Source organism: Artibeus jamaicensis, unplaced genomic scaffold (assembly GCF_021234435.1).
Source record: "Artibeus jamaicensis isolate MK-2021 breed Jamaican fruit bat unplaced genomic scaffold, CSHL_Jam_final scaffold_537, whole genome shotgun sequence".
Taxonomy (NCBI): domain Eukaryota; kingdom Metazoa; phylum Chordata; class Mammalia; order Chiroptera; family Phyllostomidae; genus Artibeus; species Artibeus jamaicensis.
The window spans coordinates 37,815,710-37,837,267 of record NW_026522047.1 but is presented as its reverse complement, the minus strand read 5'-3'; the positions used below and the strand labels follow the sequence as shown (position 1 = coordinate 37,837,267).

At 47.7% G+C, this 21,558-nt stretch overlaps 1 long non-coding RNA gene across 1 annotated transcript; it reads right to left on the bottom strand.

The window, feature by feature from the left end:
- Positions 1–13,991: 13,991 nt before the first annotated feature.
- On the bottom strand, positions 13,992–20,706 carry LOC119053022 (uncharacterized). The gene is made up of 3 exons (XR_005083225.2): positions 20,633–20,706; positions 20,408–20,533; positions 13,992–14,132 (listed from the first exon to the last, which is right to left on the bottom strand). It is a non-coding gene; the product is annotated as an uncharacterized LOC119053022 (long non-coding RNA).
- Positions 20,707–21,558: the final 852 nt, after the last annotated feature.

Here is a 21,558-nt window from a genome sequence, read left to right as displayed (position 1 = left end):
ACACCTAAGGCTCCACCCCTCATACATAACAGGCACCAACAGACCAAATCAATATGGCTCAAGTAGAACAGCTCAAAGCCCCAGAGCCAATACTTCTAAGTGACCAAGAGATAGCCAACCTATCAGATGCACAGTTCAAAACACTGGTGATCAGGATGCTCACAGAACTGATTGATTTTAGTCACAAATTAGAGAAACAAGTGAAGGCTAAATTAATTGAAATGAAGGGAAATGCACAGGAAACCAATACTAATGGAAAGGAAACTGGGACTCAAATCAAAGGAGTGGACCAGAAGGAGGAAAAAAATGACCAAACAGAAAAGGGTGAAGAAACAAGAATTCAGAAAGAGGAGAGGCTTAGAAACCTTCAGGACATCTTTAAATGTTCCAAAATCTGAATTATAGGGGTACCAGAAGGGGAAGAGGAACAGCCACGAGTGGAAACCTTATTTGAACAAATAAGAAAGGAGAACTTCCCCAGTCTGGCAAAAGAAATAGACTTCCAGGAAATCCAGGAAGCTCAGAGAGTCCCAAAGAAGGGGACCCAAAAAGGAACACACCAAGGCACATCATAATTACATTAGCCAAAATTAAAATGAAGGAGAGAATCCTAGAAGCAGCAAGACATAAGGGGACAGTCACCTACAAAGGAGTTCCCATCAGACTGTCAGCTGATTTCTCAAAAGAGACCTTCCAGGCAAGAAGGGGCTGGAAAGAGGTATTCCAAGTCATGAAATCCAAAGACCTACAACCAAGATTGATCTATCCAGCAAAGCTTTCATTTAGAATGGAAGGGCAGATAAAGTGCTCAGATAAGGTCAAATTCAAGGAGTTCATCATCACCAAGCCCTTATTATATGAAATGTTAAAGGGACTTACCTAAGAAAAAGAAGATAAAAAAGATGAACAGTGAAAGGACAGCAAACTCATAGTTATTAAGAACCACACCTAAAACAAAAGCAAACTAAGAGGACAGCTAGATCAGGAGCAGAAACAGAAATGATCACATGGAGGGTTAGCAACAGGGGAGTGGGAGAAGGAGAAGGGGGGAGAAGGTGCAGAAAATAAGTAGCATAAATGGTAGGTAGAAAATAGATGTGGGGGAGGGCAAGGATAGTATGGGAAATAAAAAATCTAAAGAACTTGAGACACGTGGTCATAAACTAAAGGGGGGATGGTGAGGGAGGGGGTGTGCAGGGTAGAGGGGAAGGAAGGGGGAAATGGTACAACTGTAATGGCATAATCAATAAAATATATTATTTTTTTAAAAAAGAAACCTACCGTATTTGAGGCTCACTTGCTCTTTCTTCCTGATCTTTCTGATCACTCTGGTCTCCACACACTTTCGGCTTCCGCGCTTCCCCCAGGCCCGTGTCCCCTCTGCTGCTCTGGTTACTGTCTTTCCTGTCACCCTCCAAAAAAAATTACAAAATTGGCGCCGTGGCTGGTGTAGCTCAGTGGATTGAGCGCAGGCTCGTGAACCAAAGTATCGCGGTTCGATTCCCAGTCGGGGCACATGCCTGGGTTGCAGGCCAGTTCCCTGCAGGAGATGCACGAGAGGCAACTGTACACTGGTATTTCTCTTCCTTTCTCCTTCCCTTCTCCTCTAAAGATAAATAAATAATGATAAAAAAAAAAACCTTTTTAAAAATTACAAAATTGTTCACATGAGGGGGCAACTTTCCTCGCAAGTCCCTCCGTGTGCCACGGATGAGAGTAAACATGACTGAGACATGATGTGATCTGCTTGGGGAGGAGAGGTGGCCGATCCCTCCAAGGGGAAGGGCCCCCTGCTCCAGGGGATTTTATTGGGTTCGTTTGCACAAGAATACAGGTAAGGATCAAACAATAGATATCATTCAAAGAAGTATGAGGGCTTATTCTCAGTCAGGGTCAGATAGCTAATCAGCCATAAAACTTTGAGGAACAAACTTCTTGCTTGGACCCTTATCATTTAAGTGAGAACATTCTAAACAAAGCAGATTTCACAGGATTTTTACATATTCTTTCTTATGTCTGATTTACCCTGGATACCACTCTAGCAAGGCAAGGAGCTGCACCTCCTTGCCATCAGGTATTCATTCAGGCTTAAGGGGATTAGAGCTAGGAAACGCTTCTCCCAGAGAACATGGGGACTCAGACTTTGTCAAAGCTGGGGGGGGGGAGGCGAGAGTCCATTGCTCTTTGTTGCAGCCCCCCCCCCAAGTCCTTCCATGATGGCTTCCCCCGTGATCGAGTCTGGCTTAGGTTGCTCTCTGCTGTGAGGGGTCTTACCCGGCACTGACTTCCGACCAAGCTTTGGGGGCAGGGAGAGGAAACCAAGGCAGCGTTTGCTACCAGAGACAAGCTTTGTCTCCTTCGGCTCGAATTCCAAAGGTTGTCCGCTGGCGCTCAGCCGCAGGGGGTCGAGTTACAACTCCTGAAACCAGACAGAGTGGTGCACAGCAGTCACACACATCTACGAGCCGTAAAATTGCATAGAGCCACACACCCGGGGGAGTGAGTGTGACACCGGTGAAATCTGAGTCCAATAGATGGCTTACATCCATGCCAGTGTCTTGGTTTTGATACAGTACTGGGTGAGGGTAGTATTTCTTTAAACCGTATGTAAATCTGTAATTATCTCAAAATACTTTGCTGACTCCCGATCCAACCCAAGACATGATGAAACTGAGGCCCAGTTAGCTTGAATGAAACCCAGAACGAGGAAGCCACTTCCCCTGAGTTTCAGAGAGGAGTTTGTTCTGCTAGAACAGGGATCCTACATACTTTCTTTTGCATAAAAACCACCCGGGGGTGGGAGGGGAGGAAATGATGAGAAGACAGATCCACAGGCCCACTGGTCAGAGACTTAGATTCATCCTGTAGGTTGGAGGTAGAACAGGAATCTGACTTTAAAGCACGGGACTGACTCTCATGCCTGAGTGTGGCCCAAGGACCACACTTGGAAAACCAGTAAACCCTCTGCATCACAGGTGGACAAACAAGCAGGGGATGATGAGTTGTTCTGAATACTTCATTAGATTTTTTTCCCCTTTGTCCCAGAATCCCTTGCTCAGCAGCAGCTCGCCTGCACCAGGGGGTGGGCGCAGGGGAAGCGCGCAGGCGCTGACCTGCCAGCCTGGTGCAGTTGGTGCCCCTCGAGGGAGCTGAGGGAGGTGACGGGCGTTCTGAGTCAGCTCTACTAATGAGCATCACTTGTTGACTGACTCCAGGGGAGGAACCCATTATTCTTTCCTGGCCCGGAGCCTTCTCTGGCAGGGTTGCAAATGAATAGAGATGCCATGTGGCTCCCGTGTTCACCTCAGTGGGGAAAAAGTGGAAAGATCCTCAAAGCAGCAATTTAGTTCATGCTCTCATTGGAAGGGTCGGATTAGCTGGAAGGAAGCTCGTGAAGGCTGTTGGGCATCGCATTTTCACACTTGATCTGTTCCTTTCTTCCTCAGTGCGTTACCCCTGCCCATCCCACCTTGATCCTTTCAATGGGGACATTGTTTGCTCCAAGCCACCCGAAAGAAAGCCTCTGTGCTTTGGAGCAATTCCTGCTCCCCAGCCCCCAGATGCTTAGGAAATATAACCCCTGAAAAAACAACACAAGGTTGACAACATGATGTCAGGAGCCCCTATTCCTGTAAAGGGACCCGCCTAATCCGGAAACTTCGCTCCTTTTGTTATCCCTGCTCCAGACTCCCTACAGTACTTTCTCTGGTTGCTCTTCATCGCTTCCTAAGAACTCTAGAATGAAAACCGTAGAGCCAAGTGTGTATATTTGGAGTTAAAAATGAAGTTGGAAAACAGGTTGGAATTTATGGAGCCCAATTCCACAAGGCTTTCCTGGGCTCCGAGGAAAGGGAAGCAGTCTCGGGCAGAAATCAGATTCAGACACTTTACATTGATGATTGCAATCCAGAGAGCCACCTTCTCTCATCCTCAGACCACACTATACCGGAAAGGGGGACTCCTCCCTCGCTCAGGGAAGGGAGGTTCCTGCCATTCCTTCCCCCGTCCCCACAGCCCACAGGGAGAAGGGAGAGAAGCCTCAGCTTGCCCTTCTGGCAGCCTTTGCTCCTGCTTTCTGTGTCCTTGACACCCAGGACTTCTCCTGACCCCTGGGCATCTCTGAGCTGCCACCATATGGATCAAAAACGTTTTGGGGTATGTGAATCCCTTCTTCGTGCACAGGAGAGGCACAGCGTGGGTCTGCTTCTGCTGTTACTCTGGAGTGGGTCCTGTCAGTAAGTCTCGGGAGCACATTTAGGTGAGAGAAGGACGGGCTGGGGAGATGAGACGGCACCAAGGAATGCTCACCTTCGAGGTTTAGCCCAGGGTTAGTCTGGGTACGCGAGGAGGAGTGGGAACACCCAGCCCTTCACTCTGCTCTTACTCCCTGTCCTTGTGGCGCTTTCCGTCCACCTCTCCACCTCTCGGCCCCCTTCTCTTTGCCCCACTTTTCTGTAGCCCTGTATGGACCAGGAGTTCTCAACCTGTCGTTCGTGGGTGCCTGGAATGTGATAAAACATATCCATTTTATGGGGGGAGGCCTAGAGTTTCTCACACTCTCAGAGTGGGCTGTGATGAGAAAAAAGTGAAGAACCGTAATTCTAGACTTTTCCCCCTTGGGGTTCTGGCTATAGTGTTGCGTCACCTTGTGTGCCTGCCGACATCCTTCCTGTCTCGCTTCTCATGCCTCCTCTCTTTTCCCTTCTCTTTGGTTTTGTGACCCAGCCTATCTTTCTGGCGTTTCTATCTTTCTCAAAATTGGCCATTATTGGCCAATTGGCCAATTGGCCATTATTGGCCATTGGAATACTAATATCTTTCATGTACTGAACCGTGCTCAGTAAATAAAGGTTTAGGTTCCCTAGTTATGTTCCTAATTTAAAAAACCCCAAAGTGGGATATTTTATATTTTCCTCTCAGAAGTGTCAAGAGGGGCAGTTGTTGACTACTTTTTAATGTATCTGTGGTAACCGAGTTACCCCTCTGTGAAGCCGCAACTGGGAGTGAGAACAGAGCTTACAGCCCCTTGGTCTGGTTAGACATCTGGAGCATAATTGCTCCCCCTAGTGTCGCATTTTGAGATTGCATACTGCGTGGACGAGGAAGGTAAGCTGACAGGCAGGAAGCCCTAACGGAGTTGGAGTCCGTGGACGGGGATGATTTTCAGCGGCTTGCTGGGCTGTCGGAACGGGTGGCTGCAGAGACAGGAAAAAGCAGGAAGGTCTGGCACTGTCATCTGAGCAATATGAGACTCCTTGACTGATCTCACCAATTAGAGCAGATCTTTGACCGTCAAAGGTATAGACTGCAGCTCCGCTTTTTGGTGTTTTGACGTTGTGATATATTAACATCCCACTATTTTGTGGGCAGAATGCTGCAATCATTTTTTTTTTAATCTGAAAGTCACATCTTGAGAAGTATTTAGAAAGTTAGACACTACATTAATTCTCAAATGGAGTGAATGTTCTTTTATGCCTTCTTTTATATGATCTCTAATGTTCAAGAAGAGAAAAAATAATTGACCAAGACTTGCTTGTAAGAATGAATCTTAGTTTTCAAGACTTTTGAACAAGCAGAATGTGAACACTACACCATTGAAATCGATATAGACAATTTTGTGTCAAGATCTCCAGCTGTACTTGACAGAAGCAATGAAGATCAAAGTAATTCAGACCAAAACTGTGACTCAGAGTCAGTAAAATGATGACATGATCGCAGTCACTGAACAAGAACACAAGAAATTTTTCCTTAAGAGATTTTTTTAAAAGATGTAAAATAACCAGAAGTTATATAATTTGAAGATGGAGTGAGAGAAAAATATTTGGAAATAGCTTGTAACTGTTGTTTTCTCACTCTTCCCCCAAGAAGTGTCATGTTAGGAGATGCTTTTTCAGCAACAGGGAAAATTTGCACAAAATATACGTATAAGTGAATAAGATACTAGTGGAACATTTTGTTTTTTAATGGTTCATGCTTTAAAGTTGAAATGATACTATTTCATATTCAAGTTCTCGTGATTATTTTCATTTTTATTATTTTAGAATAGTAAAATGCCACTTATATATACTCTAGCTGGTAGTTATATGTTTAGAATTTTTAAAACTTGAAGTGTGGGAAAGTTTTGTTCTACTGATAATAATTTCATAAATTCTGAATTTTAAAAAAGCACTGCGCTAAATACTTGGGATCTGTTGACTCATTTCGTCCTCACAATTCTATTATTATCTCCATTCCACAGATGGGGTAAGTAGAGGGAGATTCAGTAACTTTCCTAAGGTCACAGCCTTGGTTTTGTGGAGCTGGGATTTGAACTCTGAACGCTGGCTCCAAAGTCTGTGCTCTTAAACACTGCCTCCTGCTGCCTCTTCAAAACCCGAAACACTCGTATTTCAGTGTTACATGAAAGAAATACCCATATTTTGCTTTGCACCAGAACTGTAATCAGCAATTCAAGAGAAATATATTCCAAAAGCTTCACAAATTCTCAGTTCACAACCTTACTTGAAATAGAGTTTATAGATCATCAGTTCAACACTTAAGAGATTCGCTTCCAACGTTTATAGGCGAGTAAATAAGGGCGGACAGAGTCATTGCAGTCTCATCCGTTCTTCCCAACCGCCCGCCGAGGACGCGGCGGTCATCCGTCGGAAAGGGCGCCGGCAGCTCGCAGAGTCCGAGAGGTCAGGTCTGAGGCCGGCACCGGGTGGCGGGCACCCGCCCCGGGTTCACTGGCCGGGCACCGTCATTCTCACCGTGTTCCTGAAAACGGGAAGAAGAAAGGGGTCTCTACAGACCCCCAAGGGCGCGGTCTCTAGAGAAGCCTTTTGCCCGCTCTCCCTGCAGGTGTAGAGTGTCATCTTGTCAGAGGTGGGGTGACAACCCACGTCAGGGGCGCCTCTTGTTTGTTTGCCTATGGACAGTTTGTAATGCCAGAAACGCAAGTGTCTGCTTGCTCTCACGTTTCACATGTTCTCTCCTCCATTTCTCTGCCCGAGCACTGTCCCCTTTCCTCCACCCTGGCCACCTCCATCCCTCTTGACCTTGACCTTCCTGTCTTCCCGACTCCCCCCGCCCCTCTCTGTCCCACCTACTCTCCTCACCCTCGTGGGTCTCCGTCCAGCCGCGACGTCGGCCCTTCACTCCCTTCGCAGGCGGGAGCCCGCGTCTACTGTCCACTCTCCCTTCCCTTTCTCCACGGGCTCTCCTCTTGCGCACGGTTCCCTTTGCCTTTCTCACACGTCTCTCTTCTGTGCCAGAGGTTCTGCTCGAGATACAAACTGCTCCTGAGAACCTGGGATTCGGGGTCTCTGTTCTAAACGTCCTGGCACCCCCTGCCCTGAAGATCCGAGTAAGGCCGGCGCGAGCGCCGGGGCAGGCCCAGGCCCGGAGGTTTGCCCGGGGACCCGACTCTGACCTCTGCCTCCGCAGCAGTAGCCGAGCTGACTCTGCACTCCGCCTGCAGCCAGCACGCATTAACGAGGTCCAGCCTTTCCCTCCGTCCACACCTAAAACCTACTTACGAGGGGGGGGTGTTTGTGTGAGGAGCAGACCTGACTGACGGTCAAGGGCAGGGGGTGGTCAGAATGCTCCAAGACAGGCAGCTTCCGATGGACATCAGACATTTCTGGGTTTGAGAGCAGACCATGGTTGCCAGGGGCGGGGGATGATGGGTGAAGGTGGTCAGAAGGGTACGAGCTTCCAGTTACCAGGTGAATAATATACAGGTGACCACGGTTAACGACAGTGTGTCATGCATGTGGAAGCTGCTGAGAAAGTGGATCTTAAAAGTTCTCACCACACGCGCACGGTGACTATGGGAGGCGAAGGCCGTGTTAACCTCACTGTGGTCACCATGACAGCGTCTGCAGGTATCAAACTGTCACACAGCGTGCCTTACACTTGCACAGTGTTGTATGTCAGTCGTATTCCTATAAAGCCCGAAAGAGAAAAGAAATTTCTGTTTTCAGGAGTCCCTCAGCCAGGTTGTCTGCGGACGCCTCTTGGCCATTTCTCCTCCTCTCCCCCTTCTTCTCTGGCCTCACGGTGGCTTCCCTGCTCCTCTCTCGTCCTGTCCCTCCGACTCTTCCTCGCTTGCTTCCTGCGGGACTACTGGCTTCTTCCCTCCAGTCACCCGGCCCCTCCGCGTTCTCGCCCAGGGGTTTGCAGACTGTCGTCACCCACCTGTGGGTGGTCCATCACTTCAGAAGGTCCCAACCAGATTTCATTCTAAATGAAACGGAATAGAAAATACGAACGTGTGCGTGGTGAGAATACGTATTACTTTGTGAGTGTGTTTTGGTCATACTAGTTTATAAATAATAAGGGTTGTGGGTACAACACAAACAAAACATTAGTCTGTAAATACTTGCTGGATCTAATGGGCAGCTTAGCTCTAGGCCCACCTTTGCTGGGCCATCACCACCAAATAGCTCAGCCAGTTCAAAGGACCTGCCTTTGAACATGACCCAGTCTTCCTGAAGGCCGTTTGAAGACCATTTAAAAACACGCCCTACACGGGACCCCCATTTTCTGAAGAAGTGATGACTCTGCCAGTTTCTCGGTGTGGCCGTGATAGAGCAGAAGACACTGCGGTCACTACCTATTTTCACAACTGATTTGGTGTTGCTGTTGGAGGGCCTTTGTAAGGTAATTGAGCAGTGTCCAAATGTACAGTTGTTGCTTGCTCGTCTGTCTGTCTTGTTACTGAGGACCCTGCAGAACGGACACCCATCAGGGAGGGGAGGCGAAACTCATCGATGGGAGTCTCAGGGCAGCAGGGACACGATCTGTTCCTCACAGTATTTCGTAATGTTTCTTGAGGTATTAAAAAAAAAAAAGATGCTCCTACCTCAAAATGCTCCTGTACCAAAGCACCTGTGCCAAATTGTCAAAAACCTAATAGAATATGGAGTTACAGACGGGCCACCCGGCCTCAGCCAGGTTGGCCCTGCCCATGAGGGGGTGGCATCTCCCGATTGCTGGCCAGGTGGTCTGGAGGGAAGGAACTGACCAACGCGTGGTTTCCGAGGGCTGTGGGAGGGGTGGAGTGGGAAGAAACCAGTATTTACTGAGCGCTTCTGTCTCCTTTAGCTCTCCACGCAGCCCTGCTGGCGGGCATCACCATTCCTAATGTTGAAGATTTGGTAACTGAGGGGCAGGTTAAACGGCATGGTTTGTTCCATGTTCCTACGGTGGATTTTCTAAATGGCCCGACAGTTACTCCCTGCGGAGCTGAATCAAAGGTGGGGCCGTTGCAGTTGTGTAGACACCAGCCGTGAAGAGCGCCCACACCTTGCTGGCAATGTGTGAGATGAAGGATGTTGGATTCCCAGCACTTCTCATGGGGGGGAAAGTAAATAGTTGGAAGACGTATTAGTTGATGGGCTGCTGGGCAGGGGGTAGAGTTATGAACCCCCACCCCTACCCCCAACCCCTCGCTTCTAGATGGCCTTCTGGAGACGGCAGGGTTTGGTTGCGGACACAGGCTCCTGTTGGGCGAGGTGGTGTGTGAAGTTAAAGCTCACCCAGGTCGCTGGTTTGTGACACTGTATGTGGGGACAGGGTCAGAGAGGGACAATGGTGGTCCCCTCTGCCACTTTCTGCCACTGGGGCCTGCACGGTCTGTCTCACCGCTTTGCTCCTTCACTGGTTTATCCACGCTCGAATGTGTGACTGTGGTCAGCCCTCAGTGAGTCCACTGCCTTGGGCCCTCAGTGGGTCCGCCCGTTTCTCCACACCTGGGATCCGCCCATGGCTGCAGGGGTGCCTGGGTTGTGCCCCTGGGTCGCGCACCCGGGTAGGTCCGGTGGATCTTTCCTGCCTGACCCCGCTCTGCTGCTGGCTCTGCCCCTTTTACTGGTTTGGCTGAAGGGTTTGTTGTTGTCAGACTTCCGTGTAGTTCAATTTTCTGTGGTTTGGCTGCATTTTCATTGTTAAAACTTTGTTGTTTTTAAACTTGGCTGTGTAAGAAGGTGCAGTGCTTCCACCTACGCCTCCGAAGGTACAGAAAATAAGTAGCATAGATGGTAGGTAGAAAATAGGGGGAGGGCAAGAATAGTATGGGAAATATAGAATCTAAAAGAACTTGAGACACGTGGTCATAAACTCAAGGGGGGAATGGTGGGGGAGGGGGTGTGCAGGTGGAGGGGAATGAAAGGGGGAAATAGACAATGCCAACAATGCCAATGAACACGAGTGCCAGGGCCTGTGCCGCATCACCAAGGGTCTCAGGCTCTGCTACCCAAAGTCCAAGGGCAAGGCTCCAGCTGCAGCTCTGGCTCAGGCTCCCACAGGTGCCCCCACGAAGACTCCGCCTGCTGGCGTGAGAGGAGAGGAAGGACTGGTGTGACCCCTGGGCTGTGGTCTGCGTGGGGCTGGTGTCCTCCAGTGCTGTCTGTACAAATAAACGTGAGGCAGAATCTGTTTTTTTGAAAAAAGGCTATGGGCTTGAAGGCGAGGCGAGGAGGAGCCCCCTGCCGTCCAGCAGCCGCGGCTCCCCTGCCCTCACGGCCCAGCCTCCACACACGCCCTTTCCCTGGGTCCCCTCTGGTCTCCCCCAGGGAAGCCATCGCCCTCCCGCACCCACGCCCCTCCCACAACTCTCTCTGTGGGTCAGAAAGTGTAAGGGAAACAAATCTCCCATCATGCTTCCCTCCTACTATGTGTATACATTACTGGGTATAAAAATTGAGGTCGCTCAGAAATTTTGCGTGACTTTCACTTTGAGTAAATCTTTTCGGAACTTGATAACAGTGTTGCTGGAAGCGGTTTTCCTGAGGAGAAATCAGCAAGGCCGCCTTACAATCCCGACAGGCTTCGTTGTCATGACTTTTAGAGTGAAGGCCAGGCAGTTTAAAAATCAGATTTCTATGTAATAATGTGCATGTGAGTTTACCTTAATGGGAAAGCTGTTTTCTAAAAGGAAATCCAGGTTTTTCCCCAAATTCCTTTAAAAAATTAATCCAGAATGCTGTAGAAAATTCTTAGATCTTTCTTGCATATTTTAGAAGGAAGAAACGAGTGAGAAGGTTGGGAAGAGAGAGGGAATCACAGAGAGGCGCGGGGCCAGGCACAGAAGGAGAAAGTTAGCGAGGAGGACGTGGAGAACGGTGTGCGCAGAGGGTCACCGCGGTGACCGAGAGGCCGGGGCGGGCGCAGAGGCAGGACGGGAACCGCGCCGCAGGCCCTTAGCGAACTGCACGGGAAGAAGTCGGAGCCTTGGGTGTTGGGGCTTTGAGGCGGCGTTTTCCTGGACTTGGGGACTGAATGGGAGGGTGAAGTAAGGGAGAAACTCCTTATGCCGCCGTCTTCCTCGGGCCCTTCACGCCTCTTCCATATCCGCAAACGGAGGGTCCAGATCGGCTGCTCTCACGAGGCGAGGACGCTTCCATCTGCTGCGCTGTCTGCTCGCTCCGCGCGGTCCCGCCGGCCCCGGGCTACCGGCAGCCACACCTGCTGCGCGGGCGCAGCGCCAAGGGAGGCAGACGAATCAGATGGGGCGCGGAGCACAGCTTGCTTGCTGTTTTGCACTTTGTGGTGACACATTTATTTTTTTAATTTAATATGTTTTCTTACATTTTAATGGAGGTAGAACTGACATAAAGCGCATGGATGCCGACAACTCGGTACATTGTATCAGGACCGTGTAACCACAAACCATGTTAAGGTAGCATCCCTTATGCTCTCTCCCAGTTAGTATCCCCCCGAAGGAACCACCTTCCCAGCCTCACCGCACAGGAGCTTGGCCCGTTTGATTGATACTCATGGAGAAATAAATGGACAGGTGTTTGTTTCTCTGGCTTCTTTTTCTCATGATGGGCTTTGAGATGCATCCGGGTATAGTGTTCAATAGGGGGATGATTCATTCTTTTCCTTTGCTGTGTATCGTCCCATTATGTGATATGTATCACAATGTATCCGTTTTGTCGTTGACGGGCATTTGGTTGTTTCCAGCTCTTGCTTATGAATAAATCAGCTGTGAGCATTCTTAGACATGTCTTGTCTTGGCCGGATGCTCGTTTCCCTGCTGTCTGTACCCAGAAGTGGAATGAGTCAGAGGGTATGTGTGTGTTTAGCGTTAGTAGGTGCCAAACCGACTGACCCGGGGTCACTGGAATCCAAAGTGCCCTGGAGGGAGAAGAACCCTCTGCAGAGGGTCTGTGGTTTGTGGAAGACCCAGTAAGATGCGGGAGGGTGGGAAGTAGTGAGGGACGAGAAATTGTAGCGGAAAGGAAAACGAAGACGGGAAGAGGACAGGGTCCCGCACGGGGATGAGGACTTGGCCGCTGGAGGTTGAGGTCGAGGGGATGCGGTGGCAGAGTGGGGCCTGGCTGTTTGAAGGTCGCTCGTCAGAGCTGAATGTTCGCTAACTGATCACAAGAGAGGAAAAGTGAGAAGACGGCACTCTTACAAGAGGTTGACATCTTTTATTTTTCCTTTGTGTTGAATTTATTGGGGTGACACTGGTTAACGAGATTGTACAGGTTTGGGGTGCACAGCTCCACAACACACCATCTGTGCGCTGTATTGTGTGCTCACCACCCCCAATAAAATCTTTGAGAGCTACGCCATTTGCCTGTAGAAATGAGCAAATCCATTCTCCTGAAAACAAGGCCCTTCTGTCTCCTCGTACCTCCCCTTGACTCCTTTTCTCTTGTATCTTTTTTCATCTTCACCTGAGGATCTGCAGATTGATTTTAGAGAGAGAGGAAGAGGGGAGAGGGGAAAGAGAGAGAAACATTAATCGGTTGCCTCTCATACCTGCCTGGACTGGGGATGAAACTGCAGCCTTTCCGGTGTATAGGGTGATGCTCCAACCGACTGTGAGCCACCTGGCCAGCACTACAGTTTTTGATATTTTTCTTTTCTTTTATATTTTTAATCACTGTTCTATTGCAGTTGTCCCAGTCTTCCCCTGTTGCTCTCCCCGTTCCGCCTCTCCTCCGCCGCCACAGTCCATCGCACCCTGCTGCCCCGCCCATGGGTCATTTGTACCAGTTCCTTGATTAGACCCCACCCCTTCTTTCTCTCCTTAGCCCCCTCCCCACGCCCCTCCGGTCTCTGTCAGGCTGCTTCTTGTCTCCACGCCTCTGGTTCTAGTTACTCCTTTGTTTTGTTTATTAGGTTCCTCTTATAGGTGCATATTCATTGATTTCTGATTTGTTACCCTGACCCCAGCCTATGTAGACATAAACACAGATTAAGCAAATTTCATGGAATTTGCCAGCTGGGAAAGATTCCCAAATACCAGATAATGCCAGTTTTTAAAGCCCTATTTCTGAGATGGAAAAACCGACTATAGGTGGATCTAGGTTTTTATGCTTCTCGGTGGCAGAGGCAGAGACTAAGTCCACCTGCGGCCCTCCTGCGCGGGGCGGCAGCACCCCGGAGGCACCAGAGCACAGCCAGTGACCCCTGCCATCGCCGAGGCAACAGGGTGCCTGCACACTCCCCGCTGCTGTCGTCTGGACCAGAGCTCAGAGTGAGAACAGGGGTTTCTGAGCCCAGGCATTGAGGGCTGCTCCGACTGGAAACCAGAAGAAAAGAAAATAATTATTGAGCGCGTTTGTGTGGCAAGAACATGCTTTGCAGGTTATTGATCTTAATTCCCTCGCCAGTCCTGTGAGGTGATTTTTACCATCCCCACTGTCCAGATGAAGAAAGAGGGGCCCAGACGGGTGAAGTGTCCTCTTCACGTTGGGGCACCGAGCCGGTGTCGCCCCTCCCATCCTGTGTCCTCTCGGGGCGGGGGGTTTTCACTGATTAAGTGGGACGTGGAAAAAGTCACTTTCATGACCTCATCTGGCTCTAATATCCTGGATTCTAAGTGCATTTAATTGGGTTTAATTTTTCAGTTTTCTAAGCAAGTGTTTTGAATCATACTGCACTGAAATGCCAGAGTGTGGTGTTCACCCTTTCACGGCGAGAGACGATAATGACCTTGTATTTAGAATGTCTGGCACAAACGAGTTGTGACGCTGACCCCAGAAGTGAAAGACCACTTAGAGACAGAAAGGATACTGTCATAGCTTCTTTATTCCCGTTTTATAGCTCTTGATTTCTTCCTTTCTTTCTTTCTTCACCTCTGGAAAAGGCTTCTCATTTTCTAAATGTGTGTGGTTTGAAGACTATGTCTGCAAAAAAAAAAAAAGTCAAAGGAGCCACAGGGTTAAATACAGAAGTGATTCTGTTCCCTTCTAGCTGCACAAGCCTGCCACTGTCACCCCAGACCTCGCTGTCCTGCCTCCGTGGTGAGGGCACCGGCTTGGCATTCCAGGGTCGTCATGTCCCTGGACTTGGCCTACAGTGGAGGGCAAAGGGCTCTTTCTCAATTGATGTTTGCCTGCCTGGGCCCAAAGAGCATTCTGATGGCAGAAAAAAAAAAAACAGCACCAGTCTAGTGGAATGTTTCGGTCAAAACCTATCTTCAGTGCAGAAGTTATTGGGTGTTTTAATCTCATATTATACCCTTTTGACGGTTGTCCATTTACAACATGTTTTAAAAACTCTAGCAAAGAGAGTGGTCACTCAGTATTCTTGACCAATTATTTACCCAGGTGAAATGTATTATCTGGCTGGTTTTTTATTCATTTACTTTTTTTTTTTTTTAAGAGAGAGACTGGGGAAGGAAGGGTGAGAAACATCTTAATGTGTGAGAGTTACATGGTTGCCTCTCCCATGCCCCCAGCTGGGGACCTGGGCCGAAACCCAGGCATGTGCCCTGACTGGGAATCAAACCAGTGACCTTTTGGTTTGTAGGCTGGTGCTCAATCCACTGAGCCACACCAGCATTGAGTCTGATTGACTTTTTACAACAGATTCTACATGAATTTTTAAAACCACAACTGAGTGTTGGATGTTGTCAAATACTTTTTCTGCATTTATTGATATGATCCTATGATTTTTCTTCTTTGGCCTGTTGCTACGCTGGATTGCATTGACTCTGCATGTTGAAGGAGCCTTGTGTACCTGAGGTAAATCCCTCCTGGCCCTGGCGTATAATTCTTTGTATACATTGTTGGATTCAATTTGTTAATAATTAGTTAAGGATATTTTATTCCATGTTTATGAAAGATAATTAATTGGTTTGTAGTTTTCTTTTCTTGTCATGTCTTCGCCGATTTTGGTAGCAGGATAATGCTGTGCTCACAGAATGAATTGAGAAGTGTTACCTTAGCCCCTACCTTCTGGAAGGGATGGTAGAGAATCAACATAACTTCTTTAAATATGTGTTAGGAGTCACTAGTAAAACCAACCTGAGCCTGGTTCTTTCCATTTTCGAAGGCTATTAATTACTGATGCAATTTCTTTAATAGATAAAGGCCAACTCATATTATATGTTTCTCTTTGTGTGAGTTTTTATAGAAATGAATTTGGCAGAAAGACTTGTGTATTTCAAGAATTTGATCCATTTCATCTAAGCTGTCAAATTTGTGGGCATAGAATTATTCATAATATTCTATTATTATCTTTTTAATGTCCCTAGGATCAGTATTCATGCTTTTTAGTGTATTTGTGTATTTAAATCATATATTTATGTGTTTTTAATGTACATCAAATCTTTCATTTATGATGTTAGCAATTCTTATCTTTTCTCTCTTTTTTCTTGGTTATCCTGACTAGAGGTTTATCCATTTTATTGATTTTTTAAAAAATCAGCTTTTGGTTTTGTTGATTTTCTCCATTGATTTGCTGCTTTCAATTTTGTTGATTTCTGCTCCAATTTATGTCATTTCTTGTCTTCTGCTTACTTTGAATTTAACTTGCTCCTCTTTTTTGGGTCTCCTAAGGTACAAGCTTATATTATTAGTTTGAGATCTTTTTTCTTTTCTAAAATTTGCATTTCAATATTATAAATTCCCTCTAGCGCTGTTTTCACCACATACTACAAATTCTAAGTTGTATTTTTATTTTCATTTAGTTCAAAATATGTTTCAGTTCCTCCTGAGACTTCTTTGATCCACGGGTCATTCAGAAGTGTGTTGTGTAACTTCCAAATATTTTAGAATTTCCCAGCCCTTTTTGTTACTGACTTCTAGTTTAACTTCACTGTGCTTTGAGAGCATCGTGCATGTGGTTTCAATTTTTGAAAACTGTTGAGGAATGTTTATGGCCCAGAACTCGGTCTGTGTTGGGGAATGTTTCGTGTGTGAGCTTGAGAAGAACGTGCGTTCCGTTGCTGAGCGAAACAGCCGATAGATGTCCGTTATGTCCGGCTGGTGGAGGGTCGAGTCCGGCTGCGGCGTGTCCCACCCACGTTCCACCTGCCGCGTCTGTCCATTTCCGATAGAGGGCTGTTGAAGTATTTGACCCAAATACTGGCTTCCTCTGTTCCCCTTTGAAGTTTCTATCAATTTTACCTCGTAGTCTGACACTCTCTTGTGAAGTGTGTAAACATTAAGGATTATTAGGTCTTCTCGAAGCACTGACCACTTCATCAATGTGTTTATCACTGTGCAGTGGCCCTCTTTCTCCCTGGTCACTTTTTTCCTCTGAAGTCCGTTTTGTCCGAAAGTCATGCAGCTCCACCAGTATTCTCTTGATTAGTATTAACATGGTATGCCTCCATTTCCCAGATTTAAAAAGTATTACATGGGGTTATGGATGAAATTTTTACTGCTAAATAATTACTGATGAAATTATTACTTTGGAAAATGTAACTGCTCTTGCCAAAGTCAGTAGTATAATGAGCTATTTTCAATCATTCATACCTTTGTGTAAATTAGTATATAAGATCCCTTTTAAAAAATTAATTTGAGAGAGAGAGGGGAAGGGAAAGAAAGAGAGAGAAAGAAATATGGACTTGTTGTTTCATTTTTTCATGCATTCATTAGTTGATTCTTTATGTGCCCTGACCTGGGATAGAACCTGCAACCTTGGTGTATTGGGATGACACTCTAGCCAGCTGAGCTACTCGTCCAGGCCTAAGATCCTTTCAGTAAACAGGTAAAGAGAATTTTATACAGAAGGAAACAGGGAAGTTGTAAGAGATAAAGAGTAACTGAGACAGGAGATGGAATCTCCACAGAGAGGAAGGAGAGGCACTCAGATGTGAGAGGCAGGTCTTATGCTCTTTGAGACTTTTGCACAAGGCTAACGTTGTCTGAAGGCTTTAGTGCTCTCCTTTCTAAGTTAATTCATCAGCAGCCGTGCACTGTGTGTGGACCTGGGCATGCAGCAGGGACCAGGAATACACAGGGGCTCCCAGGAACGACCCAGGGACCACAACACGTAGGGGCTCCTCAGAGTCTGTCTTAGCACGTGCTGTGGTTTCTCCGTAGGCTGAGGAAATTGAGGGGAAGACAAAACCGATTTCCAGGCGTATTCTCCAGGGTTCCTCTTTGCTTCCTTCTTTTGGCCTCTTCCACTTTCACCATCCCCAACCCTTTTTACTCAGACTGCATCAAGACAGCGGCGCTGCATGCCTGGCTGGCACCACCCCAGGGAGCGGGACATTCTTTCAAAGCCCACGTCCCATCAGAGTGTGTCAGTCTCAGAGGGACCTGTCCAGGCAGGACTGGCCTTTCAGCCAAGCGGAGAATGTGGTGTGCCCTGATGGCGCGATGTGAGGAGTGGCAAGGTTGACACATCCCAGAATGTGCTTTTCCATGCATGCCTAAAACTCTGCTCTTAGTGATTCATCCCTGCTGTTAACACTTGGTGCCTGGAGGAGAAGACACAGAAAGAAGATGCTGCCTCTTTCTAATTGTGCTTGGGGACGGCCCACAACTGGAGTCGTACAGAGACTTCAGAGTGTACAAACTGGAACGTCTGACAACTGAGTAAATGCCGACAGAATTCAACACGAGGCCTCACAGCTTTGGAGCCGGGAGAGAAAACCACAGAAGCCTTCAGCGACTACTCTTAGGAAGCAGCCTGACAGCACGAGCTGTGCTTGGCCAAAGTCAGGCCAGATCATGGCGTTTCGCGTACGCTCAACTGGATACCCTGGTTTGTGTTCAGTACGCTATGTCACTTGTGCTCATTTAAAAGCAAATGAAAGAAAATTGCATGCTGCCATCCCCATGTCTCCACTTCGTCTTTGACCAAATTTATTGTTGTGGTAGTGATTTGCTAGCTTGACTAAAGTTCTGCTGGGGGTTCAAGTGACCCCTTACGAAACTCTCTTCTCCCCAATCTACCTCCCATTCTTCTCTGCGCTTCTCCCATCAGCCAGTCCACACATGCGCGCTCCACAGCAACTGCGCTCGCCATTTGTTTTTTAGAATGGCTGCGTGTGGACATTTCAAATGAGTGTCAAATGTGGGTCCGTGTGTAGCCCGCTTTGCCCAGCCCTGTCTCTAACTGGCTCTTCAGGCTCCGCCACCCTCAATACTCTCACCTGCTCACACAGCCCATGCGAAAAAGCCTGAAATTCAGATACATTCCTGGACGCAGATTTGAGTTTCCTACTTACAAAGGGTTCTCTAAGGTAAACAGAAGCTGGCCAAGCTACGATAGAAATAAGCCCTTACCATGTGGAGGGGAAACACTTGTGAAGTGTATAACGTTCAGAGCAGAATTAGTCACAATAGCCCAAGAGTGGACACAACCTAAGTGTCCATCAATAGATAAAAGGATACAGAAAATAATGGTGTAGCCATACAATGGAATATTATTCAGCCACGAAAAGGAGGGACATTCTCACGCTAAGTAGAAAAAGTCAGATGCAAAAGGACAAATGCTGCATGATTTCATTTCCATAAAACATCTAGAATAGGCCTATTCACAGGGACAAAAAGTAGAATAGATATCACCAGGGGTTGGGTGAAGCAGAAAGTAGGGAGTTATTTCTCAACAGGTACAGAGTTTCTGTTTAGGGTGATAAAAAATATGGAAGAGCCATGAGGGTTACACAGCAATGTGAATGTGATTAATGCCACTAAATTCTGTACTTAGAATAGTGAAAATAGCAAGTTTTATGTGATATGTATTTTGCCACAATAAAAAGATAGTAAAAAAAAGTAACCTAGGTGTTTAATAATAAAACTATGCATGTTACAGAAGATGCCAGACCTGGGAATAGCCCCACAGAGCTTGGAAAAGAGTACAAACCTGGAGGAAGCCCAAATAAGAAGGCCTAGAATCAAGCAAGCGGAGCTTGTTTGGGAAGGGCAACCTTGGTAAAGTGAAGTTACTAGGAGCAGAGTAGCAAATAAAGATGGAGAGATGAACAGAGGTCAGATCAGGAAAATAACTGTCTCCCGGGAGAAAGAGGGAACTCTAGCCAGGGAGGGTTCTAAGCAAGAAGGAACACACGCATGATTAGGTTTGCCTGTGAGAAGAATCGCTCTGGCGAGTGTGGTGGACATACTGTCCGAGACCAATACAGAACACGGGGGGTCGGGCCCTGCAGGAAGTGCAGCGGCGCCCTCCCCTCCCCCACGGTGTCGCTCTCTGTGGGTTCCGTTCCCCAAGGTCAACGCATCATCACAAAAGTGTGAGTAAGTACGATAAGGTATTTTGAGAGAGAGACCACATTCACATAAGTTTAAAATATATATATATATATTATTGATTATGCTGTTATAGTTGTCCCATTTTTTTCTCCCCTTTATTCCCCTCTGCCCTGCACCCCACCTCCCACCAGCATTCCCCCACCTTAGTTTATGTCCGTGGGTCGTACATATAATGACTTCTTCATTTCCTATACTATTATGGTTATACTTGTTCTATTTTATTAGTAGTTACTGTTGTTAACCTCTTTATCGTGCCTAATTTATTAATTAAACTCTATCATAGGTATGTGTATATAGGGAAAAAACCATCATATATAATAGTGTTTGGTACTATCTGTGCTCTCAGGCATCCACTGGGGGTCTTGAAATGCATCCCGCCCATTAAGGGAGACAGGACACCACCAAGCGGCCTCGGCTTTGTCACCCTTTTTGCACAAGCTGGACCTGTTCCAACAGGAGCCCACATTGTCCTCCAGTGCGCTCAGCCTGACATTGCGTCCCTAACCTGGGCACGAGTCCATGTGGAATTTAACTCAGTGACAAGAACTGTCTGTGCGGAACCTGGGAGTGCTGATCTAAATGTCTCTCCTCCTGGCAAGGTCCTCTCAGGAGAATTCCTGTTCTCGGGAGAATGCCCTAATGAGGGAAGTGAGAGCAGGATGCTGCCATCCAGTCTGAGAACATCCTGATTGCCTCACCTGTTCTCGTCCCCAGGCTGCCTGAGCTTCTCTGAGCTCTGGAAGAATCCACTTCCTACTGCCCGGTCCCCACCCTCACTGCCCTGGAGGCTGTGTGTGGGCCCTGCTTTTGCTGGGGCCACCCCACGGCCATGCTCCCCACTAACACTGCCACTAACCTACCACATGCCCCTTCTGTCTGCTGCTCACTGGTGCTCCCAGCCGTGGCTCCCTGCCCGCGGCCTGCTGCGCTGAGACTGTGAAGCCATTTACCTGGGGTTGGTGGTGTCCTGGAGTCTGACTCAGACTCCAGTGACCTCTCGTCCGCAGTGTGAGGTCAGCCATGAGGGGTATTGACACCACAGAAATCTGCACACATCACCGATAGATCTCTTCTTTCTGGAGAGCAAGTGGTTGTTTCATCAGTACACTGCCATCTGTGATACTTGCTCCTTCTGAAGGGAAAAAAACTGATCTGAAGTATTAGGCAGGACTTACTTCATTTCTCTCAGAGATCCTCTGGGTCCCCATCACCTCAGAAGGCAGGAGGCAAGGCTCAGTAAAGATCTAAAGCTTCTCATCCCACCCGTGTGGCATGGCTCACTAGCAGAGGCTGGCTCGGTTCCGGAAGACTGGATTTCCCCCTGGTCGGGCACCGCCCCCCCCCCCCCGCAGCTGGCGGGGCCCTTATCAGCCTCTTGAACTAGAGCCGAGCTCTTCTGCAGGAGGGTATTTGTGTGACCCTGCCTAGTGACAGGATCCTGCTTCTTATAATTGTCAGCCTACATCCCTTATCTATTTATCAATCTATCTTAAAGATTTTATGTATTCATTTTTAGAGAGAGGGAAAGGGAAGGAGAAAGAGAGGGAGAGAAACATCAATCAGCTGCCTCTTGCAGGTCCCCAACTGGGATCCTAGCTCACAACCCAGGCATGTACCCTGACTGGGAAAGGAACTGGCAACTTTTCAGTTTATGGGACAACCCCCAACTGGCCGAGCCACACCAGTTCGAGCCCACGTCCCATGTTTAAATGCAGGAGATGCCACCCTGCTCCCAAGCATTTGGACATGTCTTTTCAGCACCTCTCGCAGGAAGCCAGACGCAGCGGATGCAGACGCACGCGCAGGGGACTCACATGCAGCCTCTGGGCTCTCTTATCTCATCCCCAATTTCAACCCAAGAGGCCGGGAAGGTGTTAAAGGACAGAAAGAAGAAAGCCGTAATGAATTTGGTTTTATTGTGTTTAAATTGTTAGTGTTTTGATACATTTGAGATTATGTGATGCACATGATTATTATCTTGGTCACCCAGGGGTGCAACTTCCGTAAGAGTACACTTTGACTCCCAAGCTCCTGTTCCCAGTTATGGGCTGAACTGTTGTTACTCTGCCCTCCCCCTCGGCCCCCGCCAAATTCCTAGGTT